This window comes from Anomalospiza imberbis, chromosome W (assembly GCF_031753505.1).
Source record: "Anomalospiza imberbis isolate Cuckoo-Finch-1a 21T00152 chromosome W, ASM3175350v1, whole genome shotgun sequence".
NCBI classification, from domain to species: domain Eukaryota; kingdom Metazoa; phylum Chordata; class Aves; order Passeriformes; family Viduidae; genus Anomalospiza; species Anomalospiza imberbis.
Window position 1 is genome coordinate 868,180 of NC_089720.1, and position 11,433 is coordinate 879,612.

The 11,433-nt window shown below is 47.0% G+C and overlaps 1 long non-coding RNA gene across 1 annotated transcript; it reads right to left on the bottom strand.

Moving 5' to 3' along the window:
* Positions 1–8,038: 8,038 nt before the first annotated feature.
* LOC137464247 (uncharacterized) lies at positions 8,039–9,308 on the bottom strand. Its single transcript, XR_010994095.1, has 2 exons — positions 9,174–9,308; positions 8,039–9,133 (listed from the first exon to the last, which is right to left on the bottom strand). It is a non-coding gene; the product is annotated as an uncharacterized lncRNA (long non-coding RNA).
* Positions 9,309–11,433: the final 2,125 nt, after the last annotated feature.

The following is an 11,433-nucleotide window of genomic DNA, read 5'->3' on the forward strand; positions in this document are numbered from 1 at the left end:
TATCTTATCAGCAGTCCTGTCTCTCTCTCCCCCCAGGGCCCTCTCAATACATACCGTTTATCCGCATGCCCCCAGGTTGTTGTCTGTCTCTGCAGGTGGCAAGCCGAGACTGAGCGGAGCCCCCTCCAGGAAAATTCCCCTGGGGTGCACCAAGGAGGTCCACTTCCCCCCTCCACCCCTGCGAGGACAGAGAGACTCCTGCCTGCGCTCGCCAAATGAGTTGCGGTGAAAAATAAAAACCTTACAATTCTGATATATTTGTAAGATTTGGTATGTATTTCAGTGCTGGGCGCATGCCAGGCTTTTCCCTTCAATGGGCATGAGCGCCCCTTGAGGATTCTCGATCCTTTTTATTGCCCCGTACCAATTTACATACACGTAAGATCTCACAATAGGTTCATGCATATTAATTCTGCTGATTTCTCGTCACAATTTGCAGTGGGCTGTTTGTACAGAGAACTCTTCAATCCCTTTGTTCATTTCTTGCAGACTTCACTTTGGTTTTTTCTTGTTAGTTTTCAGAGTTCAAGGGGCCCGTCTTATCTCTTCACCTTGGAGATTGCATTCTTTCTTCTTGGCTGGGATGGTTTTACAAGCACAGCATAGCTAACAGACTAAACAGCATATTTTACCTATGTTAGCAAGTTATTACACAGCACATTTCACCTAAATCCAAATGGATTTTCTACCCTGTTAAATTTTACTCTGTTTGACTACCGGGTAGTTCATTAAAAATTACCTTTATTTTTTTGGTCAGGACTTCAACACCAGTAGTTTCCACATCCAAATATGGTTAAACTTGCCTCTTTTCCTGTCACAGTATTTCCAGTCTGTAGTTGGACAAGATAAATCTGGCCATAACATAAATCCATTTTGGCTTGCCTAGTTCAGAAGTACACAAGTCCCTGAGTGAGCAATCATAGGATAAGTCTGAACTCAAACAGGGACCTAAGCCAATCATGTTCAATCTAGTAGGCAGACATACCACTGGTCAAGTAGCTGAGCGGTGCAGAGATCCCAACCAATTGGCTGTCTAATCCTGGGAAATTAAAACCCCCTCTATCTGAAAAATGCATATTAAATGATTGGCTCTTCGCAAATATCAAATTGAATACTATATGTGTTATGTTGAAAAGTTATTTTGTAGTACTGTAATAATACTTTTTAAGTAGTGTGTTAAATATAGTTTTAGGCTATAGTATAATATTAAGATAGAAGGTATGTGATGTAAGATACCTTTTTGTGACCAGCACAAGGAATGGATAAGATAACCAAGAAATTCTTCACATAGAGATAACAGCAACAGGACACAAAAAAAAATCTCAAGACAAGGATTTATGGCCTCTTTATTGGACTGTGCCGACTTCTTCCAGACACCCCAGAGCCAAAAGGATTGATTTCCAAAATGAGGAGGAGAGCTGACAGAAAACAGAAAAATTCCTAGTTTGAAAGGAATATTTGCATCATGTATGAGATATATAAATATGCAATGGGCTATGGCTTTTCAGGGTTATTCCTTTGTTAGTGGACATGCTTTCTTGAGGAAAGCATACGGGTGTCTGTAATTCTTTGCTTTTTATTGTCCTTTATTGTCCTAACTCTGATTGTCCAAATTCTTATTACTCTAATTTTTATTACTGTTTTTATAACTATTTTATTACTATTAAACTTTTTTAAAGTTTTAAACAAGTGATTGCCGTTTTTCACAATTTGGTGCCGAGACCCAGGAAGTAACACCTCGCTGCCGGGGCTCTAGGGGATTCCGAGTAGGGAAGGTGTTCCCTGCCCATTTGGCAGCCCCGCTCTGTTTCTTCTGGGTGGCTGACAGACACAGGTTGCAACCAGTGGACAAAAAGAGACAATAAAACAAAGAAAAGAGAAAAGATTCCCTAAAACCGCGGTAATTGGCCCCGTAAGACAGAAGCGTACACAAAGCCAAGACCCAAGGACAAAGAATGGGTAAGTATTTGTTTGGATGGGGTGGATAAGGGGGGGGGGGGGGGGGAATGAATGTGTGTGAATGAGAGGCGGGCTGGTTATCCCAGGCCTGCAAAGTGAGTGATGAGTCTCTCATGCTGTGGTTCTGTCTTTTTGCGAGAAAAGCAGCTAGTAAAGAGACAAAGCGAGTGACAAAAAGAGTGAGAGTATCCCCCCTCTGCCGGGGAAACTGGAACTGGGTCTCAGGGAAGGGGTGGGATCCCTTGGAGACAGGGACCTGAGGGTTTTCCTGGCATAATCCACTGGGAAAGTGGAATAAAATAAAGAAAAAAGTGTAGAAGGGGCTCCTAAAAATTCTTCTGGGTTGAGGGATGAGAATGCACGAGAGCATCCAGGATTAAACCTGCAGGGTTAAGGGACTGATATCCCCAAGAGCATCCAAGGTTGAGCAAAATTCTGCCAGATTGAGGGATAATGCCCAAGAGAATCTGGGGATGGACAACACAGCTGGATTGAGGGATATCCGAGAGTACCGGGGCTGGCCAGTATCATCTGGAATTGTAACAGGCGATTTGAAAGTAAAAGGTACCTTATTGTTGTCTTGAGTGTGAGTCACACACAGAATCAGCCTCAGCTTCCCAGGTGGGGGGAGGCTGTGGAAAAGGTGTAGGTGATGAAACATGGGGTTAGAACTAGAAGATATTAATCATAGAAATTAGAAGGTATTGAATAGTAATAGGCATATAAAATAATGGATATTGCTTAGGGCCACATCCTAAGGTTACATGAGAATATACCCTATCCTGGCCTATGGGAAAGGAAGAGACTATGTGCAGAGCAGCAAAGAGAGACCTGATAAGGAGAAGGAATGTATATGGAAAAGGGGATACAGGGTGTAAAGACAACTGAAAAATGGGGCCCCTTATGTTCTGGAAACAGATGGATCCTGGCCCCTGGCTTGGACCGTGGCCAAGGAATCAATGGGCATGTGCAAAGCAGTGGGGTCGAAAAGTCAGCCTGAAGAAGACCATTCTTACTTCATCCCTTTTACGACCCCCGAAGCCTGGGACGACCACCAGAGACAGCTGCGCAGACGCAGAGGACCGACAAGCTGATTAGCATAGAGAGCGGAGAGGGAGGGGAGCCAGGAAATGACCCATGGGGAAACTTAATGCATATGTAACACTCCAGGAGATAAAAGAACACGTGTGTAAGCAAGGGGCACGCATGTATTCGGGGAAATGTCCCACATGTGTCCGGCCGAATAAACATACCTACTTTAAAACTCACTCTGTCTTTGAGTTTTAGAGTCTGGCTCCGCGTGTCAATTGGCGACCACGAAGGGACTTCTCTGCCAGCCGTGGGACTGGCTCGGGGGCGGACTTCCTAAGGCGCGCCCCAGGATTTCTCTGGAGGAACTACACTTCTCGTGTCGCTTACTGCGGGGGCAGAGAACGACCTCCTAACCAGCGGAGAAACGGTATGTATCTTTTAAAAAAGGGGGGGGCCCCGTAGTGAACGCTGGTGAGCCGATCAGAGACGTCTGACCGCACAGAGCATGGTCTTGGTTTGGTTTGGACTTCCAAGTAACCAGTAGCTGAAAGGGCAGCTATCAGTAAGGGCCGCTGACCGACGGAAAGGCAGCGGGGGAGGTTTGGTTTGGTTTGGACTTGCAAGTAACTGGTAGCTGAAAGGGCAGCTATCGGTAAGGGCCGCTGACCGACGGAAAGGCAGCGGGGGAGGTTTGGTTTGGTTTGGACTTGCAAGTAACCGGTAGCTGAAAGGGCAGCTATCGGTAAGGGCCACTGACCGACGGAAAGGCAGCGGGGGAGGTTTGGTTTGGACTTGCAAGTAACCGGTAGCTGTAAGGGCAGCTATCGGTAAGGGCCGCTGACCGACGGAAAGGCAGCGGGGGAGGTTTGGTTTGGTTTGGACTTGCAAGTAACTGGTAGCTGAAAGGGCAGCTATCGGTAAGGGCCGCTGACCGACGGAAAGGCAGCGGGGGAGGTTTGGTTTGGTTTGGACTTGCAAGTAACCGGTAGCTGAAAGGGCAGCTATCGGTAAGGGCCACTGACCGACGGAAAGGCAGCGGGGGAGGTTTGGTTTGGACTTGCAAGTAACCGGTAGCTGTAAGGGCAGCTATCGGTAAGGGCCGCTGACTGACGGAAAGGCAGCGGGGGAGGTTTGGTTTGGTTTGGACTTGCAAGTAACCGGTAGCTGAAAGGGCAGCTATCGGTACAGGCCGCTGACCGACGGAAAGGCAGCGGGGGAGGATTCACTGAATCCTTTGTGTATGGTTGCTGTCTGGGTGTGTGATGTGTTTGTGTGAGTTTTGTCCGTCTAGGTGTATGTGAGTTTTGTCTGCTATGTGTGTATGGGTTTTGCACTGTCCAGGTGTGTGTGAGTTCTGCCTATGTGTGTGAATTTTGCACTGATGTGTGTGTGAGCTTTGTTGCTGTCTGGGCGTATGTGTGAGTTTTAAAGGTTTTGTGTGAAGTAACTCGTGTTTGGGAAACTGTGGCATATTTCTGATGCTTGTGTCAAAAGTTATAATTGTGGCAACTTTGTGTGGACTCTTTGAACTCCTTGCGTCGTTTTTGGATATTGCATTTTGTTTGAAGCACTATTGGTGCTGTTTGTTTTGATGCTTTTGCTGTGAGTATTAGGTTTGCTTAATGCTGTTTAAGGTTTTGTTGTGAGTATTTTGTGTAAAGTATTTCGTTGTGAGGCCTGCTCTGATAAATGTTGTTCTCAGCTACTGCTATTTGTTTGATGTTTTTGCTGTGAGTATTGTTTTTAGGGTTTGTTTATTGTACTTTACTAGCCGTGGCAGGACAGCTGGAGGGGATCCTTTTCCCCCAGTGGTTTTGTATTTGAACCTTAGGACCCTCTGTTTTGACAAGGGCAATATCTAGAGTGGGAGCTGGTTGAGTGCAGGACCTGCAGGGAGTGGTGGTATTGCCCGTCATGCATGAGACACAGTTACTGTGCTCAGTATAAGCTGCAGAGTCAGGAGAATCCAGAGCTAGAAATTTTAAAGGGTGTTTTGTTTTTTTTTTTTAGGATCTATTTAATTCCAGAGATCTGGAGCTAGGAGAAAGGGATTAGGAAAAGACTGTGTAAGAGTGTGAGAAAGATCTGGATAAAAGCCATAAGATAAGAAAATAATGGGATTGGGAGAGAGCAGAGAAATTCCCAAGGCAAGCCCTCTGGGCTGCATTTTAGCTAATTGGAAGAAGATTGCAGGCTCGGGGGGTGTCGAGTCCAAACGCACCCTGGTAAAATACTGTAGCCAGTGGTGGCCTTTGTATCGTCTGGAAAACGGAGCCAGATGGCCCCCGACTGGGAGCCTAGATTATGATACCTTATTGAAACTAATGCTATTTCTTAGACGTTTTATTATTAGCCCTATTTATTAGCCCTAGAAAGGGAAGGCAAAGCTAATAGGAAGCAGCCTAAACGATGTTGTAGCACCTGCTCAATAAACCAGCGTTGCACACATCGTGATAAGGTTTATCAAGCAGAAACACAAAAGCAGGAGTTGTTGGATTTATTTGTGTCACCCCCTGAGGAGCAAAGGGGACTAAGGGGAGGAACAGGTTCAGCCCCCTTGGAGGAGAGTCAGGCTGGACCGTCTGCTCCCCCACCCACCTCTGAGTTACAGACTATATCGTATCCACCATTGCCTGAGAGTGATAGTGATGAGAGTGCAGGCAGTCCCATAGCATCTCGGACTAGAAAACAAACAAAGGAAATCATACAAGCCCCTTTAAGGGAAGCAATAGGACCTGAGAAGGAAAGGGTGTTGATAAAAGTCCCCTTCTCTACAATTGATTTAGAAGGTTGGGAAAGAGTTGCCAAAAACTATAGAAGTGACCCAATAGGAACAGCTAAAAGGTTAAGATATATGATTAAGCAGCATAACCCAGACTGGTCAGATATTCAGTTATGCATGGACAGACACAGAAAGACAGCTAGATTTAATGAGAAAATTGATGGCTGTAGTAAAAGAAGAAAATAAAGGAGGGCAGAGACAAAGACCACCAAGGACCACCCCGGTTGGGTAAAAACCAGTGTGCAAATTGCAAAAGACTTGGACACTGGAAAAACGAGTGCCCTGAACGAAAAGGAAATGGGAAAGGGAACCGGGGAAGGGAGGTGGTGGTTGCTCACACAGAAAGTAATTGAAGGGGACCGGGGGACCTTACCCCAGGAGATCCGCTGGTTATAAAAATGAAACTGGGGGAGGAAGGGAAAGAGGTGGAATTCATGGATACAGGAGCAACATTTTCAGTTTTAAACAAAGCTCTGGTGCCAGTAGGGAATGATTATGTCAGGGTCAGGGGAGCAACTGGCCAACCTGAGATAGCATATTTTTGCAAGCCACTCAAATACAAATATGGAAAACAGTGGGGCATCCATAAATTCTTATACATGCCCAATTCCCCAGAATCTCTCCTAGGGAGAGACTTATTGGAGAAACTGGAGGCAACTATTTCATTTACAAATGGGGAAGTTATTCTGGAGGTGAATGAACAAAAATATGTAGAAGTGCTGAGCTTAATACTGACAACCATTAAGGCTAAAGAAGAAATTAGTGGAGATTCTGAATCAAGTCTTCCCGGGAGTATGGGCCTCCAATGTACCAGGGAGGACAAAAAAATGCACCACCAATACAAATTAGGCTCAAGGAAGGAAAACAACCAGTTAGAATGAAGCAGTATCCCTTGAGGAGAGAAGATAGAGAAGGAATTAGCCCGATAATGGAAAATTTCTTACAGCTGGGGTTATTGAAAGAATGCCCGTCCAATTTTAACACTCCTATCCTGCCTGTCCGCAAACCTGATGGGACATACCGGATCGTGCAGGATTTACAGGCTGTTAACAAGATCACTGAGGATCTCTACCCTGTGGTAGCCAACCCCTACACCTTGTTGACATGTTTAACACCAGAACTAACTTGGTTCACTGTTTTAGATTTGAAGGATGCTTTCTTTTGCCTCCCTCTCCATGAAACCAGCCAGAAAATTTTTGCATTTGAATGGCAAAATCCCAAAAGTGGACGCAAAACTCAGCTCACATGGACAGTTTTACCACAAGGCTTCAAAAACTCGCCCACCCTGTTTGGAGAACAACTCGCAAAGGATTTGGAATCCTGGGAAGCCCCACCAGGAGAAGGCAAAATGTTGCAGTATGTAGATGGCATCCTCATAGCCACCCCCACAGAAGAAGGGTGCGTAGCTTGGACGGTAAGCCTTTTAAACTTTTTGGGGCTCCTGGGATATAGGGTGTCAAAGAAAAAGGCTCAGGTGGTAAAACAGAAGGTGATCTACCTGGGGTATGAAATCAGTGCTGGACAACGGACTTTGGGGAAAGAACGCATAGAATCAATATGCCAAACCCCAAAACCTCAGACGATAAAGGAACTGAGAACATTCCTGGGTATGACAGGATGGTGCAGACTATGGATATACAACTACGGATTGCTCGTGAAACCTCTGTATTCACTCATTGCAAATGGAAGCAGAGACCTTCAGTGGACAAAAGAAACCACACAGGCCTTTGGTCAGCTGAAAAAGGCCCTCATGTCAGCTCCAGCTCTAGGACTTCCAGACGTGAGTAAACCATTCTTTCTCTTCTCTCATGAGAAACAGGGAATTGCCCTGGGAATACTGGCACAGGACCTGGGCCCATACAGAAGGGCAGTTGCTTACCTTTCTAAACAGCTAGATGCAGCAGCGAAAGGATGGCCAGGTTGCCTCAGAGCAGTGGCCGCAGTTGTACTGAACATTCAGGAAGCCCGTAAGTTCACCCTGGGCCAGAAGATGACTGTGCTAGTGTCTCATACAGTATCCTCAGTCCTAGAAACCAAGGGTGGCCACTGGCTCTCCCCACAACGATTTCTGAAATACCAAGCTATCATGGTAGAACAAGATGATGTTGAGATAGTGGTAACTAACATTGTCAACCCAGCTTCCTTTCTCAGTGGGAACCAAGGAGAACCATCGAATCCACTCATTCCAGCCGCTCAGATGATGCGTGTCCTGGATTGTAAAATAAGCATGTATTCTATTTTTGCCATCTGTTGGGAGTTAGGCAGTTTTTCTTATCTCTTTCAAGAACAATGACACTGCCAGGAAGATAATCTCCTGTTAATGGACTATTGAATTACTCACTGTGGCTGGTAAGACTAGTTACATCATCCCATTGTGAGATGCTCCACCCAGAGGGAGGAGCCAAGCATCCCTGCCACCATAAAACAAGCATTTCTGAGACAACAGACAGCCTTCTTCGCCGGATTTCCCAGAGGAATCAGGAACCAGGCCCAGCTGCTCCTTCGCCGCATCTTCAGAAAGGACCTACACCCTTCTGCAGATTGCCGCTCCAGGAGGAGCAGCCACCATCTGGCTGGACTACTGTCAACACCCTGACTTCTCAGGGTGACAGGTTTTTCTCACTCTGCCAGTGGTTTTTTTTTTTTGCTTGTGCTAAATTGCATTGTTATTTTGTTTTTTTCCTTCCTAGTAAAAAACTGTTATTCCCATTCTCATATCTTTGCCTGAGAGCCCTTTTAATTCTGAAATTGTGATAATTCGGAAGGAGGGGGTTTACCTTTTCCATTTCACAGGAGGCTTTTGCCTTCCTTCACAGACTCCTGTCTTTTCAAACCAAGACAGATTTTGGCGCCCAACGTGGGGCTCGAGGGCATTGAGAAAAAAAGGGATTAACAGTTCTTAGGTAATTTAATTTTTAAGTACCAGCATGTGGTCTAGTTTTCCCCGGTTTGGGTGGCATGTGGTCGCAAGTGTATACTTCCCATTTACAGGCCCTTATCTAAATATGGGTCCTATAACTAAGGCTACTGTGTCTGTTATCAAGTTTGTCCTCTGGGTGAAGGATTCATGGATCTTTAATTTCCTCTGGATGGCAGGTACATGGATTCAGAGCTATCACACACTAACTGCATGTTTTTGGAGTTACTTTAATTATGGTACCTACTGTGAGGAAATGACACGGGGGGAAACTTTCTCCCAACCTTTTAACCATCTTTTTGGGTCTGCTCCACCAGTTTTCGAAGGGTTAAGATCCACTCTAAGTGCTAATGATATCATACAATGGGTGGTGTTGCTGATATGCCTGTTATGTTTAGCACTCAGAGATAAGAGAAGATTAACCTGGATAACTACCCTGACACCTACACCAGAAACTAAAGATGCTGCTGCAGAGACTGACACTACCCCAGAGACTGGAGATGCTGCTGCTCCAGAGCCTGACCCTGCCCCAGAGCCTGCCTCAGAAACGAACCACCCAGATTGGGTGAGGGTGCTGGTTAAGGAGATGCAGGAGATGCAAGAGATGCTGAAGGAGTGCATTTCACCAGCTGGTGAGAAACCCGCCCTTTGTCTTGAAGAGGGACAGTCTAATAGTACAGCTGTGGAACCCACAAATGTTACAACTGTCCAGGTTCCAGCTGAACCACAAAGGCAGTCACAGCCAGCAGCAGTTGCCCCGGTAGAAACAAGGAGGTCTAAGATGAAAGCAGAGCACCCAGATAGGGGAGGGCCCTCACAACCCACAGGGGAGCCAGAGGTTGCAATCATCACCGAGTCCCTGACGTATGAAAGTCTCCGTAATCTGCACAAAGACATTGTGCGACGAGGGCGTGAGGCTTATACTACCTGGTTACTCCGGGTCTGGGACCTTATGGGTACAGGCGTGCAGCTGGACGGTGGTGAGGCAAGGAACTTGGGACCCTTAACCCAGGACTCAGGTATGAATCAGATTTTTGTAAGGGAGCCAGGATCCCTTTCTCTCTGGGAGCGGCTTTTAATGAGTGTCAGAGAGAGGTTTGTCCACAGGGAGAGAATGCAGGAGCACCACCATAGAATGCGCTGGAAGACCCTGGAGGAAGGGATCCAACAGCTGAGGGAAGTGGCAGTATTAGAGGTACTCTTTGGGAGGGATGGACAACATAATAATGACCCCGACAAGGTCAGGTGCACAGGGCAAATGCTGTGGAGTCTGGCAAATCTTGGGCCATCTCAGTACACCACTTTCATTGCAACAATTGATGCTGACACTAACCGAGAGACAGTAGGCTCTGTTGCCAACAAACTTAGGAATTATGAGAGTATGATTAATGGCCCAATGCAGGCTCATATCTCAGCTGTGATTAAGGAGTTCAAAGAAGAGATGAGGGAGGAAATGAGGAAGGTTAATGCAGCACCCAGGCGAGTCACAGGCCCCAAAGTCAGACCCCAACATTCCCCAGCTAGAGAGAGAGGGTACACCCCAAGGGCTAATCTGTGGTTCTTCCTGCGTGACCACAGGGAAGACATGGGGAGGTGGGATGGGAAACCCACTTCTGTCCTGGCAGCACGGGTCCGTCAACTCAAGGAAGGAAACTCTAACCGGGGGAGTTCCACCAAGGTGAAGGTAGCCTCAACCTCCCATGACCAAGCTTTTGGGTACGATCTGTCAGATCCCCTTGAAGGGACCTCTAGTATGTATACCCAGGAGAGGAATAATAACCAGTGTTAGAGGGGCCCTGCCTCTAGCCAGGGAGAGGCACGGGAAAACCGGATCTTCTGGACGGTGTGGATCCGATGGCCTGGCACATCAGAGCCACAAAAATACGATGCCTTAGTTGATACTGGTGCACAGTGTACCCTGATACCATCGGGACATGTGGGGGCAGAGCCTGTTTCCATTGCTGGTGTGACAGGGGGATCACAGCAATTGACCCTGGTGGAAGCCGAGGTGAGCCTGACTGGGAAGGAGTGGCAGAAACATCCTATTGTGACTGGCCCAGAGGCCCCGTGTATTCTGGGCATAGACTTCCTCCGGAACGGCTATTACAAAGACCCGAAGGGACTCAGGTGGGCTTTTGGCATAGCTGCTGTAAAGGCAGAGGACATCAAGCAATTGAACACCTTGCCTGGACTGTCAGAAAACCCGTCTGCAGTAGGACTCCTGAGGGTAGAAGAGCAACTCGTGCCAATTGCGACCTCAACAGTGCACCGCCGGCAGTATCGGACGGATTGAGATGCCGTGATCCCCATCCACAGGATGATTCGTGAGCTGGAGAGCCAGGGGGTGGTTAGCAAAACCCACTCACCCTTCAACAGCCCCATCTGGCCTGTGCGCAAATCTGACGGAGAATGGAGATTGACTGTGGACTATCGTGGCTTAAATGAAGTGACTCCACCGCTGAGCGCTGCTGTACCAGATATGCTGGAACTCCAGTACAAGCTGGAGTCCAAGGCAGCGAAGTGGTATGCCACTATTGATATTGCTAATGCGTTTTTTTCCATTCCTCTGGCAGCAGAATGCAGGCCTCAGTTTGCTTTCACCTGGAGGGGTGTGCAGTACTCCTGGAACCGACTACCCCAGGGGTGGAAACACAGTCCCACTATCTGCCATGGACTGATCCAGACTGCACTAGAAAAGGGTGAGGCTCCAGAACACCTGCAGTACATCGATGATATCATTGTG